This window comes from Oncorhynchus gorbuscha, unplaced genomic scaffold (assembly GCF_021184085.1).
Source record: "Oncorhynchus gorbuscha isolate QuinsamMale2020 ecotype Even-year unplaced genomic scaffold, OgorEven_v1.0 Un_scaffold_9986, whole genome shotgun sequence".
Classification (NCBI taxonomy): Eukaryota; Metazoa; Chordata; class Actinopteri; order Salmoniformes; family Salmonidae; genus Oncorhynchus; species Oncorhynchus gorbuscha.
Genome location: NW_025752838.1, coordinates 1 through 11,784, shown reverse-complemented (window position 1 = coordinate 11,784; position 11,784 = coordinate 1). Strand labels below are relative to the sequence as shown.

At 44.1% G+C, this 11,784-nt stretch overlaps 1 pseudogene; it reads left to right on the top strand.

Moving 5' to 3' along the window:
- The first annotated feature begins 69 nt into the window (after positions 1–69).
- LOC124030222 lies at positions 70–10,541 on the top strand (annotated as a pseudogene).
- Positions 10,542–11,784: the final 1,243 nt, after the last annotated feature.

Sequence of the window (11,784 nt, the reverse complement as noted above, 5' to 3'; positions counted from 1 at the left end):
TACTACTACTACTACTGTTACTACTACTACTGTTACTACTACTACTACTCCTACTCCTACTACTACTAGGTGGGTCGGAATATCACCCGGATCAAACTACTGGTCAGGAAGTTCTTCCAGACCCAGAGAAAGGAAGAGGAAGAGACCGCTTCTTCTTGTATGTGGCTGCTCCACGACACCCACCGCTGTGGCCATTCCCAGCCGCAGTACGGAGCATCTCTGTGAGAAGTTTGGGAACGCCAGAGTGGAATGGGGAGGATTCCAGATTGAAGCCAGAATACTACACCCCAGACCAAGTCAAGGTAAGGATCTGGTGCTGGTTCTGTTGTACTCTGTTCTATGCTAATCTATTCTAAGACAGTATATCATTTTCCACCTGCTATTTGAGAGCACGGTCATGAATTATTTCATTGAATATAATATGTAATTTAACACTTACCCAGGTGCCCCACTCGTCCCAGACACCCCTGTAGCGAGAGCTGATTTGGCTGCCCAGTACACTACAGTTAGCAGACTGGACCAGGGTAAGAGGAGGAAGAATACACACACACACACCATAAGTGAATAGAGAGGAACACACACACACCGATATGAATATGAGAGGAACAAACACACACACACACACACACCGACATGAATAGAGAGGAACACACACACACACCGATATGAATAGAGGAACTCACATACACACCGATATGGAATCGAGAGAGGAACAAACACACACACACCGACACACACACACACACCGATTTGAATAGAGAGAGGAACTCACACACACACACCGATATGAAGAGAGAGGAACACACACACATGCAAGAACACTCACAGACGTATATTTGAAATCTATTTATTACATATCTAATACATGACAAGTAAACTTCTTCGCTGTAGGTATTAGTCTGATTCTACACCATGAATCCATCCATGGCCGTGTCCGAATACCCACACTGGCGTACTACATACTTAAACTGCATACTAATTTCTAGTAGAATTCACTCGTCTTTTCCCGCCTCGCGTGTTTGACAACAGCTGATAATCAGATAAATTGACGCACTACCAAAATGAACTAATGGAGGGAGTCAACGCAATCTCTCATCACATGACCCATTCAGAGTTCTGTTTTCTACATTTCACAAACTATACTGAACTAAAATATAAACGCAAAAATTTGAAAGACTGTCTGAGTTACAGTTCATATAAGGAAACCAGTCGGTTCATATAAATTCATTAGTCCCTAATCTATGGATTTCACATGTCTGGGAATACAGATATGCATCTGTTGGTCACATTACCTTAAAAAAAATGGGCCTCGGTATCTTGTCACGGTATCTCTGTGCATTCAAATTGCCATCGATAAAATGCAATTGTGTTCGTTGTCCGTAGCTTATGCCTGCCCATACCATAACCCCACCATGGGGCACTCTGTTCACAACGTGTCCTCTACTGTCTTCCATAGGTATTGGTCTGGTGCTGGCTGAGTTGAGGGAGGCTGGTTATGAGAATGACACCTTGGTGATCTACAGCTCTGATAACGGTATCCCTTTCCCCAACGGACGCACCAACCTGTACGGATCAGGCACCGCAGAACCCATGTTGGTGTCATCACCTGAACACAGGGAGAGATGGGGAGGAACCAGCCAAGCCTACGTCAGCCTACTGGGTGAGAGGGAGGGAGGGGGAGCAGGAGGGAGGGACCAGCCAGGACTACGTCAGCCTACTGGGTGAGAGAGGGAGTGGAGGAGCAGAGGAGGACCAGCCAGACTACGCTCAGCCTACTGGGTGAGAGGGGGAGGGGGAGCAGGAGGGAGGGAGGGAGGGACCAGCCAGGGACTACGTCAGCCTACTGGGTGAGAGGGAGGGAGGGGAGCAGGAGGGAGGGACCAGCCAGGACTACGTCAGCCTACTGGGTGAGAGGGAGGGAGGGGAGCAGGAGGGAGGGAGGGAGGGACCAGCCAGGACTACGTCAGCCTACTAGGTGAGAGGGAGGAAGAACCAGCCAGGCCTGTCAGCCTACCTGGGTGAGAGGGGGAGGGGAGGGGCCAGCCAGGCCCTACGTCAGCCTACTGGGTGAGAGGGAGGGATGGAGGAGGGAGGGTAGCAGGAGGGAGGGAGTGGGAGCAGGATACCAGCCAGGCCTACGTCAGCCTACTGGGTGAGAGGGAGGGAGGGGGAGCAGGAGAGATGGAGGGAGGGACCAGCCAGGCCTACGTCAGTCTACTGGGTGAGAGGGAGGGGAGGGACCAGCCAGGCCTACATCAGTCTACTGGGTGAGAGGGAAGGAGGTGGAGGGAGGGGAGGGAGGGAGGGGTAGCAGGAGGGAGGGGGAGGGGAGCAGGTACCAGCCAGGCCTACATCAGCCTACTGGGTGAGAGGGAGGGAGGGGGAGCAGGAGAGATGGAGGGAGGGACCAGCCAGCTCACGCTCAGCTTACTGGGTGAGATGGGGAGGGAGGGACCAGCCAGGCCTATGTCAGGACACTGGAGGGAGGGGGACCAGCCAGGCCTACGTCAGTCTGCTGGAGGGGAGGGACCAGCCAGGCTACGTCAGTCTACTGGGAGGGAGGGAGGGGGAGGGAGGGAGGGAGATGGGGACCAGCCAGGCCTATGTCAGCCTACTGGGTGAGAGGGAGGGAGCAGGAGGAGGGAGGGACCAGCCAGGCCCTACGTCCAGTTTACTGGAGGGGGGGGGGGACCAGCCAGGCCTCACGTCAGTCTACTGGAGGGAGGACCAGCCAGGCCCACGATCAGTCTACTGGAGGGAGGGAGGGACCAGCTAGGCCTCACGTCAGTCTACTGGAGGGGGAGGGAGGGAGCAGGAGAATGATGGTTGGAGGGAGGGAGATAGAGAATATGGGTTGGAGGGAGGGATGGAGAGAGAATGATGGTTGGAGGGAGGGATGGAGAGAGAGAATGATGGTTGGAGAGAGAATGATGGTTGGGGAGGGATGGAGGGATGGAGAGAGAATGATGGTTGGAGGAGGGATGAGAGAATGATGGTTGGAGGGAGGGATGAGAGAATGATGGTTGGAGGGAGGGGATGAGAGAATGATGGTTGGAGGGAGGGATGAGAGAATGATGGTTGGAGGGAGGGATGAGAAATGATGGTTGGAGGGAGGGAGAGAGAATGATGGTTGGAGGGATGGAGAGAGAATGATGGTTGGAGGGGATGGAGGGAGAGAGAGAATGATGGTTGGAGGGATAGAGAGAGAATGGTGGTTGGAGGGAGGGAGGGAGAGAGAATGATGGTTGGAGGAGGGAGAGAGAATGATGGTTGGAGGGAGGGAGAGAATGATGGTTGGAGGGAGGGAGAGAGAGAATGGTGGTTGGAGAGAGGGGATGGTTGGAGGAGAGAGGAGAGAGAATGATGGTTGGAGGGGAGGAGGGAGAGAGAATGATGGTTGGAGGGAGAGAGAATGATGGTTGGAGAATGATGGTTGGAGGGAGGGAGGGAGGGAGAGAGAGAGAATGATGGTGGGAGGGAGGGAGAGAGAGAATGATGGTTGGAGGAAGGGAGGGAGAGAGAGAATGATGGTTGGAGGGAGAGAGAGAGAATGATGGTTGGAGGAAGGAGGAGAGAGAAATGATGGTTGGGGGAGAGGGGAGAGAGAATGATGGTTGGAGGGAGGGAGAGAGAATGATGGTTGGAGGGAGGGAGTGAGAATGATGGTTGGAGGGAGGGAGAGAGAATGGTGGTTGGAGGGAGGGAGAGAGAGAGAGAGAGAGAATGATGGTGGGAGGGAGGGAGGGAGGAGAGAGAGAGAATGATGGTGGGAGGAGAGAGAGAATGATGGTGGAGGGAGGGAGAGAGAGGAAAAGGGAGGAGGGAAGAAGGTATTGGTGTATTGACTGATAATAGCTGGGGAGAATTAATTAATGGATGTGTGGATGTATTTCTTCATGCATGTGTAATACCACTGTTACCATTAGGGGGAGACATAACTACCCTTCCACGGTATATGTTTGGGAGATCACCTCAAGGAATGGAGGAAGGAAGGATTTTAAAAGTAATTTGACCACTATGTTTAAATCTCAATTAGCCTTTCCATGATTCCTCACACCCTCTCTCCTCTTTCTCAAAGCCCATTGGTGGAGAAGTTCAGAGGTGGAAAACCTTGGATGTTCTCCTCCAATGTTCTTTATGGAGGCAAGGAAATTGGATGTGAGAAGTCACAGGAAGATAAATTGTGATAGAACCTAACCATCTCTCTCTCTACCTCCTCCAGACATCACCCCCACCTTACTGGACTGGTTCTCCATCCCGTACCCCTCATACTTCCTCCCGAGCACCCCACCACCCCTGTCAGCCTCACAGGCCGCTCCCTCCTCCCTGCCCCTCGCCTCCGAACCCTCACATGCTGCCTGGCACACCGTCTCGCCAGGTAAAACCCTCACCCGCTTGCCTGGCACACCGTCTATGCCAGGTAAAACCCTCCCCGCCACCTGGCACACCGTCTATGCCAGGTAAAACCCTCCGCTGCCTGGCACACCATCTATGCCAGGTAAACCCTCCCTCGCCGCCTGGCACACCGTCTATGCCAGGTAAAACCCTCCCCGCTGCCTGGCACACCATCTATGCCAGGTAAAACCCTCACCCTCCACCTGGCACACCGTCTATGCCAGGTAAAACCCTCCCCGCTGCCTGGCACACCGTCTATGCCAGGTAAAACCCTCACCCGCTGCCTGGCACACCGTCTATGCCAGGTAAAACCCTCCCCGCCGCCTGGCACACCGTCTATGCCAGGTAAAACCCTCCCCGCTGCCTGGCACACCGTCTATGCCAGGTGTAAACCTCCCCGCCGCCTGGCACACCGTCTATGCCAGGTAAAACCCTCCCGCTGCCTGGCACACCGTCTATGCCAGGTAAAAACCCTCCCGCTGCCTGGCACACCGTCTATGCCAGGTAAACCCTCCCCCGCCGCCTGGCACACCGTCTATGCCAGGTAAAACCCTCACCCGCTGCCTGGCACACCGTCCCATGCCAGGTAAACCCTCCCCCGCCACCTGGCACACCGTCTATGCTAGGTAAAACCTCACCCGCTGCCTGGCACACCGTCTATGCCAGGTAAAACCACCCGCTGCCTGGCACACCGTCTATGCCAGGTAAAACCCTCCCCGCTGCCTTGTACACCGTCTATGCCAGGTAAAACCCTCCCCGCCGCCTGGCACACCGTCTATGCCAGGTAAAACCCTCCCCGCTGCCTGGCACACCATCTATGCCAGGTAAAACCTCCCGCCGCCTGGCACACTGTCTATGCCAGGTAAAACCCTCCCCCCGCTGCCTGGCACACGGTCTATGCCAGGTAAAACCCTCAAACGCCACCTGGCACACCGTCTATGCCAGGTAAAACCTCCCCCCGCCTGGCACACCGTCTATGCCAGGTAAACCCTCCATCCTCCCTGGCACACCGTCTATGCCAGGTAAAACCCTCCCCCGCGCCTGGCACACCGTCTATGCCAGGTAAAACCCTCCCAGCTGCCTGGCACACCGTCTATGCCAGGTACAAAGGAAGGAATGCACGGTGTGTTAGATGTTGGTGTTTTAACCAGTTAACCACTGAGACTATATATCGGGTGGTTTCCCAGACACTGTGATTACACCTGCTGTAGTCCTGGACTTAACAGCATGTTCCATGCAGATTCTCCGTTGAGAATGATTTTTAGTTCAGGACTAGTTAGAATCTGTGTCCGGAAACTGGCCCATAGTGTGACTTACTTTCTTTGTGTGTATTAGTTAACACTTTACATTACAGGATCCTTATGACTGTTTAATTATTATTTCAGTCTAACGAGTATTGTAATTACTCATTACTACACTGTACTTTGGATTATTGCTTTTTTAAAATGTTTTCTTTGTTCTTCCACAATGTCTCGGCAGCCAGTCCCTCCATGAGGTGACCATGTACCTACCCTATCCGCTCCATCCACCAGGGCGTACGCCTGCTCCACAACCTGCCTGCATGCCCTTCCCATAGACCAGGACTTCTCGTCTCTCCCACCTTCCAGGATCTGCTGAACAACACCCTGACCGGACGGCCCACAGGCTGGTTCAAACCCTGCAACAATACTACTACGAGTTGGTATAATATACATAATACACTATTATATTATACACTATTATACTATATTTTACAAGTACTAACAACACCCTGACCGGACGGCCCACAGGCTGGTTCAAGACCCTGCAACAATACTACTACAGGTACTGGTATAATATACTATATTATACACTATTATATTATACACTATTATACTATATTTTACACTACCGGACGGCCCACAGGCTGGTTCAAGACCCTAACAATATCTATATTATACACCACTTATACAGGCTGGTTCAAAACCCTGCAAATTACTACAGGTACTGCTATAATACTTTATATACTATATTATACTATTATATTATACACTATTATACTATATTTTACACTACTATACTATATTATACACTATTATATTAATGCACTTTGTAAGTCGCTCTGGATAAGAGCCGTCTGCTAAATGACTTAAATGTAAATGTAATATACTATCATACTATATTTTACACTATTATATTATACACTATTATACTATATTATACACTATTATATTATACACTATTATACTATATTATACACTATTATATTATACACTATTATACTATATTATACACTATTATATTATACACTATTATACTATATTATACACTATTATATTATACACTATTATACTAATAACATTGATACGCCCACAGGCTATCTATATTACAGGTACACTATTATATACTATATTATATTATACACTAGTTATACTATATTATACACTATTATACTATATTATATACACTGTTATATTATATACTACTATATATTTCCACTATTATATTATACACTATTATACTATATTTTACACTATTATATTATATACTATATTATATACTATCATACTATATTTGACGCTATTATATTATACACTATTATACTATATTTTACACTATTATATTATACACTATTATACTATATATTTTACACTAATATTACACCCTATATTTTGACAATAACACCCTGGCCAGGCGGCCCACAGGCTGGTTCAAGGCTCTGCAACAATACTACTACAGGTACTGGTATAATACTATTATATACACTATTATATTATACACTAGTATACTATATTATACACTATTATATTATATACTATTATACTATATTTTACACTATTATATTATACACTATTATACTATATTTTACACTACTATATATCTGAATAACACCCTGGCCAGGCGGCCCACAGGCTGGTTCAAGGCTCTGCAACAATACTACTACAGGTACTTTTTGAAGAAGATCCCTTTATGTATCTGAGTTTAGAGAGGACAGATAGACATAGTGAGGGGTGTAGAAAACCCAGAGAACCCCCGTCGCTGTGGTGGCGTTTGTGGTTCAGAGTCAGGAGCTTAGAACACTATTATAATAGACTATAAACCGGGAACTTTGGGTCCTGGATGCTGATTGGCTGTATGTACAGTGCATTCTGAAAGTATTCAGACCCCTTGACTTTTTCCACATTTTGTTACGTTACAGCCTTATTCTAAAATTTATGAAATTGTTGTTTTTTCTTATCAATCTACACACCATGATGATAAAGCAAAAACAGGTTTTTAGAAATGTTTGTGAATAAAATAACTGAAATAATACATTTACATAAGTATTCAGACCCTTTACTCATAAAGGCCTGCTTGGTGGTGTGCTGCAGAGATGGTTGCCCTTCTGGAAGATTCTCCCATCTCCACAGAGGAACTGTGGAGCTCTGTCAGAGTGACCATTGGGTTCTTGGTCACCACCCTGACTTAGGCCCTTTTCCCTGATTGCTCAGTTTGGCCTGGCGGTCAGCTCTAGCAAGAGTCTTGGTGGTTCTAAACTTCCTCCATTTAAGAATGATGGATGCCACTGTTCTTTGGGACCATCAATGCTGCATAAATGTTTTAGTACCCTTCCCCCAGATCTGTGCCCCACGACACAATCCTGTCTTGAAACTCTACAGGCAAATCCTTCAACCTCATGGCTTGGTTTTGCTATGACATACAGTCAACTGTTGGACGCCTTATATAGACAGGTGCCTTTACAAATAATGTCCAATCAATTGATTGGTGTCCGCCTGTGGTAAATTCAAGTTGTAGAAACATCTCAAGGATGATCCAATGGAAACAGAAAGGACCGGAGCTCAATTTTGGAGTCTCATAGCAAGGTTCTGAATAATTATGTAAGTAAGGTATCTGTTTTTTATTTGTAATAAATTTGCAAACATGTCTAAAAACCTGTTTCTCTTTGTCCTTACGGGGTATTGTGTGTAGATTGATGAGGATTTGTATTTATTTAATCTATTTTAGAATAAGGCTGTAACGTAATAAAATGTGGAAAAGGTCAAGGGTCTAATTCTTTCTGAATGCACTGTTGTATATCAGACATTATAAACTGTGGTTCCAGCTCTGAATGCTGATTGGCTGACATCCGTGGTATATCAGACCGTATATCACGTGTATAATGACGACATGATCGTCGTGCATAAGAACAGCCCTTAGCCATGGTATATTGGCCATATACCACACCCCCTCGTGCATTATTGCTTAAATATACCACGGTTGTGCAAAAATACTTGTTTACTTTTCTATTTATGTTGGTAACCAGTTTATAACAGTAATAAAGCACCTCGGGGGGGTTGAGGGATATGTCAATAGACCACACACCTTTGGGCCTTTATAGTATTTGCTTAATTATTCTCTATTATGTAGCGATATAAGAACAGTAGTACCATCTTCATTACCATAGAAATGAAACCATACAATATAAAAACTATACAATATGAAGCATAGGATTCTATATACAATATAAAAACTATATAAAACTATACAATATAAAACTATACAATATAAAGCATAGGATTCTATATACAATATAAAACTATACAATATAAAGCATAGGATTCTATATACAATATAAAATATACAATATAAACTATACAATATAAAACTATACAATATAAAGCATAGGATTCTATATACAATATAAAACTATACAATATAAAACTATACAATATAAAAACTATACAATATGAAGCATAGGATTATATATACAATATAAAGGCTATACAATATGAAAACTACACAATATAAAGCATAGGATTCTATATACAATATAAAACTATACAATATAAAAACTATACAATATAAAATCTATACAATATGAAGCATAGGATTATATTTACAATATAAAACTATACAATATAAAACTATACAATATGAAGCATAGGATTATATTTACAATATAAAAACTATACAATATAAAGCATAGGATTCTATATACAATATAAAACTATACAATATAAAGCATAGGATTCTATATACAATATAAAACTATACAATATAAAGCATAGGATTCTATATACAATATAAAACTATACAATATAAAGCATAGGATTATATTTACAATATAAAAACTATACAATATAAAGCATAGGATTCTATATACAATATAAAACTATACAATATAAAACTATACAATATAAAGCATAGGATTCTATATACAATATAAAACTATACAATATAAAACTATACAATATAAAGCATAGGATTCTATATACAATATAAAACTATACAATATAAAGCATAGGATTATATATACAATATAAAGGCTATACAATATAAATGGTTCTATATCTATGATACTACTATTACCATAGAAATATATTTAATAGAATGGGCTTGGAACCTCTAACCCTGGAAATTCATTCTATTTCTATGACTACTACAGGGCCCGCTGGGAGCTTTTTGACTTGCGGTCGGACCCAGAGGAGGCTGTGAACCTGGCTGGGGACCCGGCTCTCGCCCCGGTCCTGGAGAGCCTCAGAGACAGGTTAGTATTAATGTTCTACAGGGATATTATGGATCGATTATTGTGTCATCGATATGGATATTATGGATCGATTATTGTGTCATCGATATGGATATTATGGATCGATTATTGTGTCATCGATATGGATATTATGGAGGGTTGCAAAATTCCCAGAACTCCGCAAACTTGGGAATTTCGAGAAAGCCAAACCATTTCCCCCTTGGGGTTATTTCTTATGTTATATCTTATGTTATTTGTAATGGTAATTATTTCCTAATGTTATGTTGCCAGGCTGCTGAAGTGGCAGTGGACCACTGGGGATCCGTGGGTCTGTGGACCAGACGCTGTGCTGGAGGACAAACTGGAACCACACTGTCGACCGCTCTACAACGGACTCTGACCGCAACTAGACCACAACTGGACTGTGATTGATTGTGGATCCAATCATATTTATTTTATAAAGCCCTTTTTACATCAGCAGTAGTCACAGTGTGATTCATAGTTAGCCGGCCTGAACCTCCACAGAGGAATCAATGCAGAACACGAATCACAGTGGCCAGGAACATCTCCCTAGAAAGAAGGACTCAAGGAAGTAAGATGGAGAGGAATCTGGCTCCGACGATGACCCATCCTTTTCTGGCCGTACCAGGTAGAGATTAAGAGTATGTGTGGCCATTAAGAGTACATGTGGCTATTAAAGGGGTACTTGTGGCCATTAAGAGTACATGTGGCCATTAAGAGTACATGTGGCCATTAAGAGTACATGTGGCCATTAAGAGTACATGTGGCCATTAAGAGTACGTGTGGCCATTAAAGGGGTACTTGTGGATTTTGTGCCAGCCACAACTGTCTTTATTTTAATGTGAGTTATAACCCTTGAGTTATGACTATAGGGCCAGGAGTTTTGACCAGAAACCACCTCGAGACCTGAACAGGAAGAACTATGGGTTGTGATTAAGACAATCGATGGCTGAAAAACAAAACAAACGTTCTATAGCTTCAGTGCAAATGTTCTGGACTTCAGACAATGTATGTTTTGTACGATGTCAGTTTGACAACATCTAGATGTCGTTGGGATTTGATGTATTTTGTCAAATAAAGTATTTTTTTGCTTCTCCTGTTTGTTGTTTATTTCATCATAATGTCATCTGTATTTACGTTCTTAAAAGCTGGTTATATGAACTAGTTGGAGCATCACGGTTTAAAGTCTCTTTCTCTTTGGTATCAAACTTATATTTGGGGATGGGATGAACGGAAATGTTCTGTTTTATTGACAGACCTTTTCATTCCAAGCTTGTGTTAATTATTTCTGATAATGAAAACGCATGTGTGATAGGCTACGTAGACGTAACAGTGCACTGAAAACATATTTTATAGCCCAGGAAAATCTAGGATTGTTTCTAGGCTATATTATATCAGCCTGTTGCATGTGGACCACACAAGTCGGCTACCATCAGATCCGGCTGAATCACAAGAACCACAGACGATTTGATTCACAGATTCGTTTTAAATCAGACTACTCAGTTCCATTCGCGTTATTTGGTCAGATTATTGATGATCTGTTCTCCGATATTGGAGATGGCCTTTGATCAGCACTTTTAAATTAACCTAGATTTTTTTAAATAATGGAGCCTATGCGTAATTATTATATTCCCATTTGGTCATGTATGGACGACAAGGTGGTATTGTATTAGGATCCCCATTAGCGGTTGCGATAGCATCAGCTACTCTTCCTGGGGTCCACACAAACCATGACATAATACAGAACAGTAATAGACAAGGACAAAACTACATCCATTTTTTTAAATGGCACATGTAGCCTACATATCAATACATACTGTACACCCAAACTCTCAAATAGGGGAGAGGCGTTGCTTTGTCTGTTTTTTGAAACCAGGTTTGCTGTTCATTTAAGCAATAAGAGA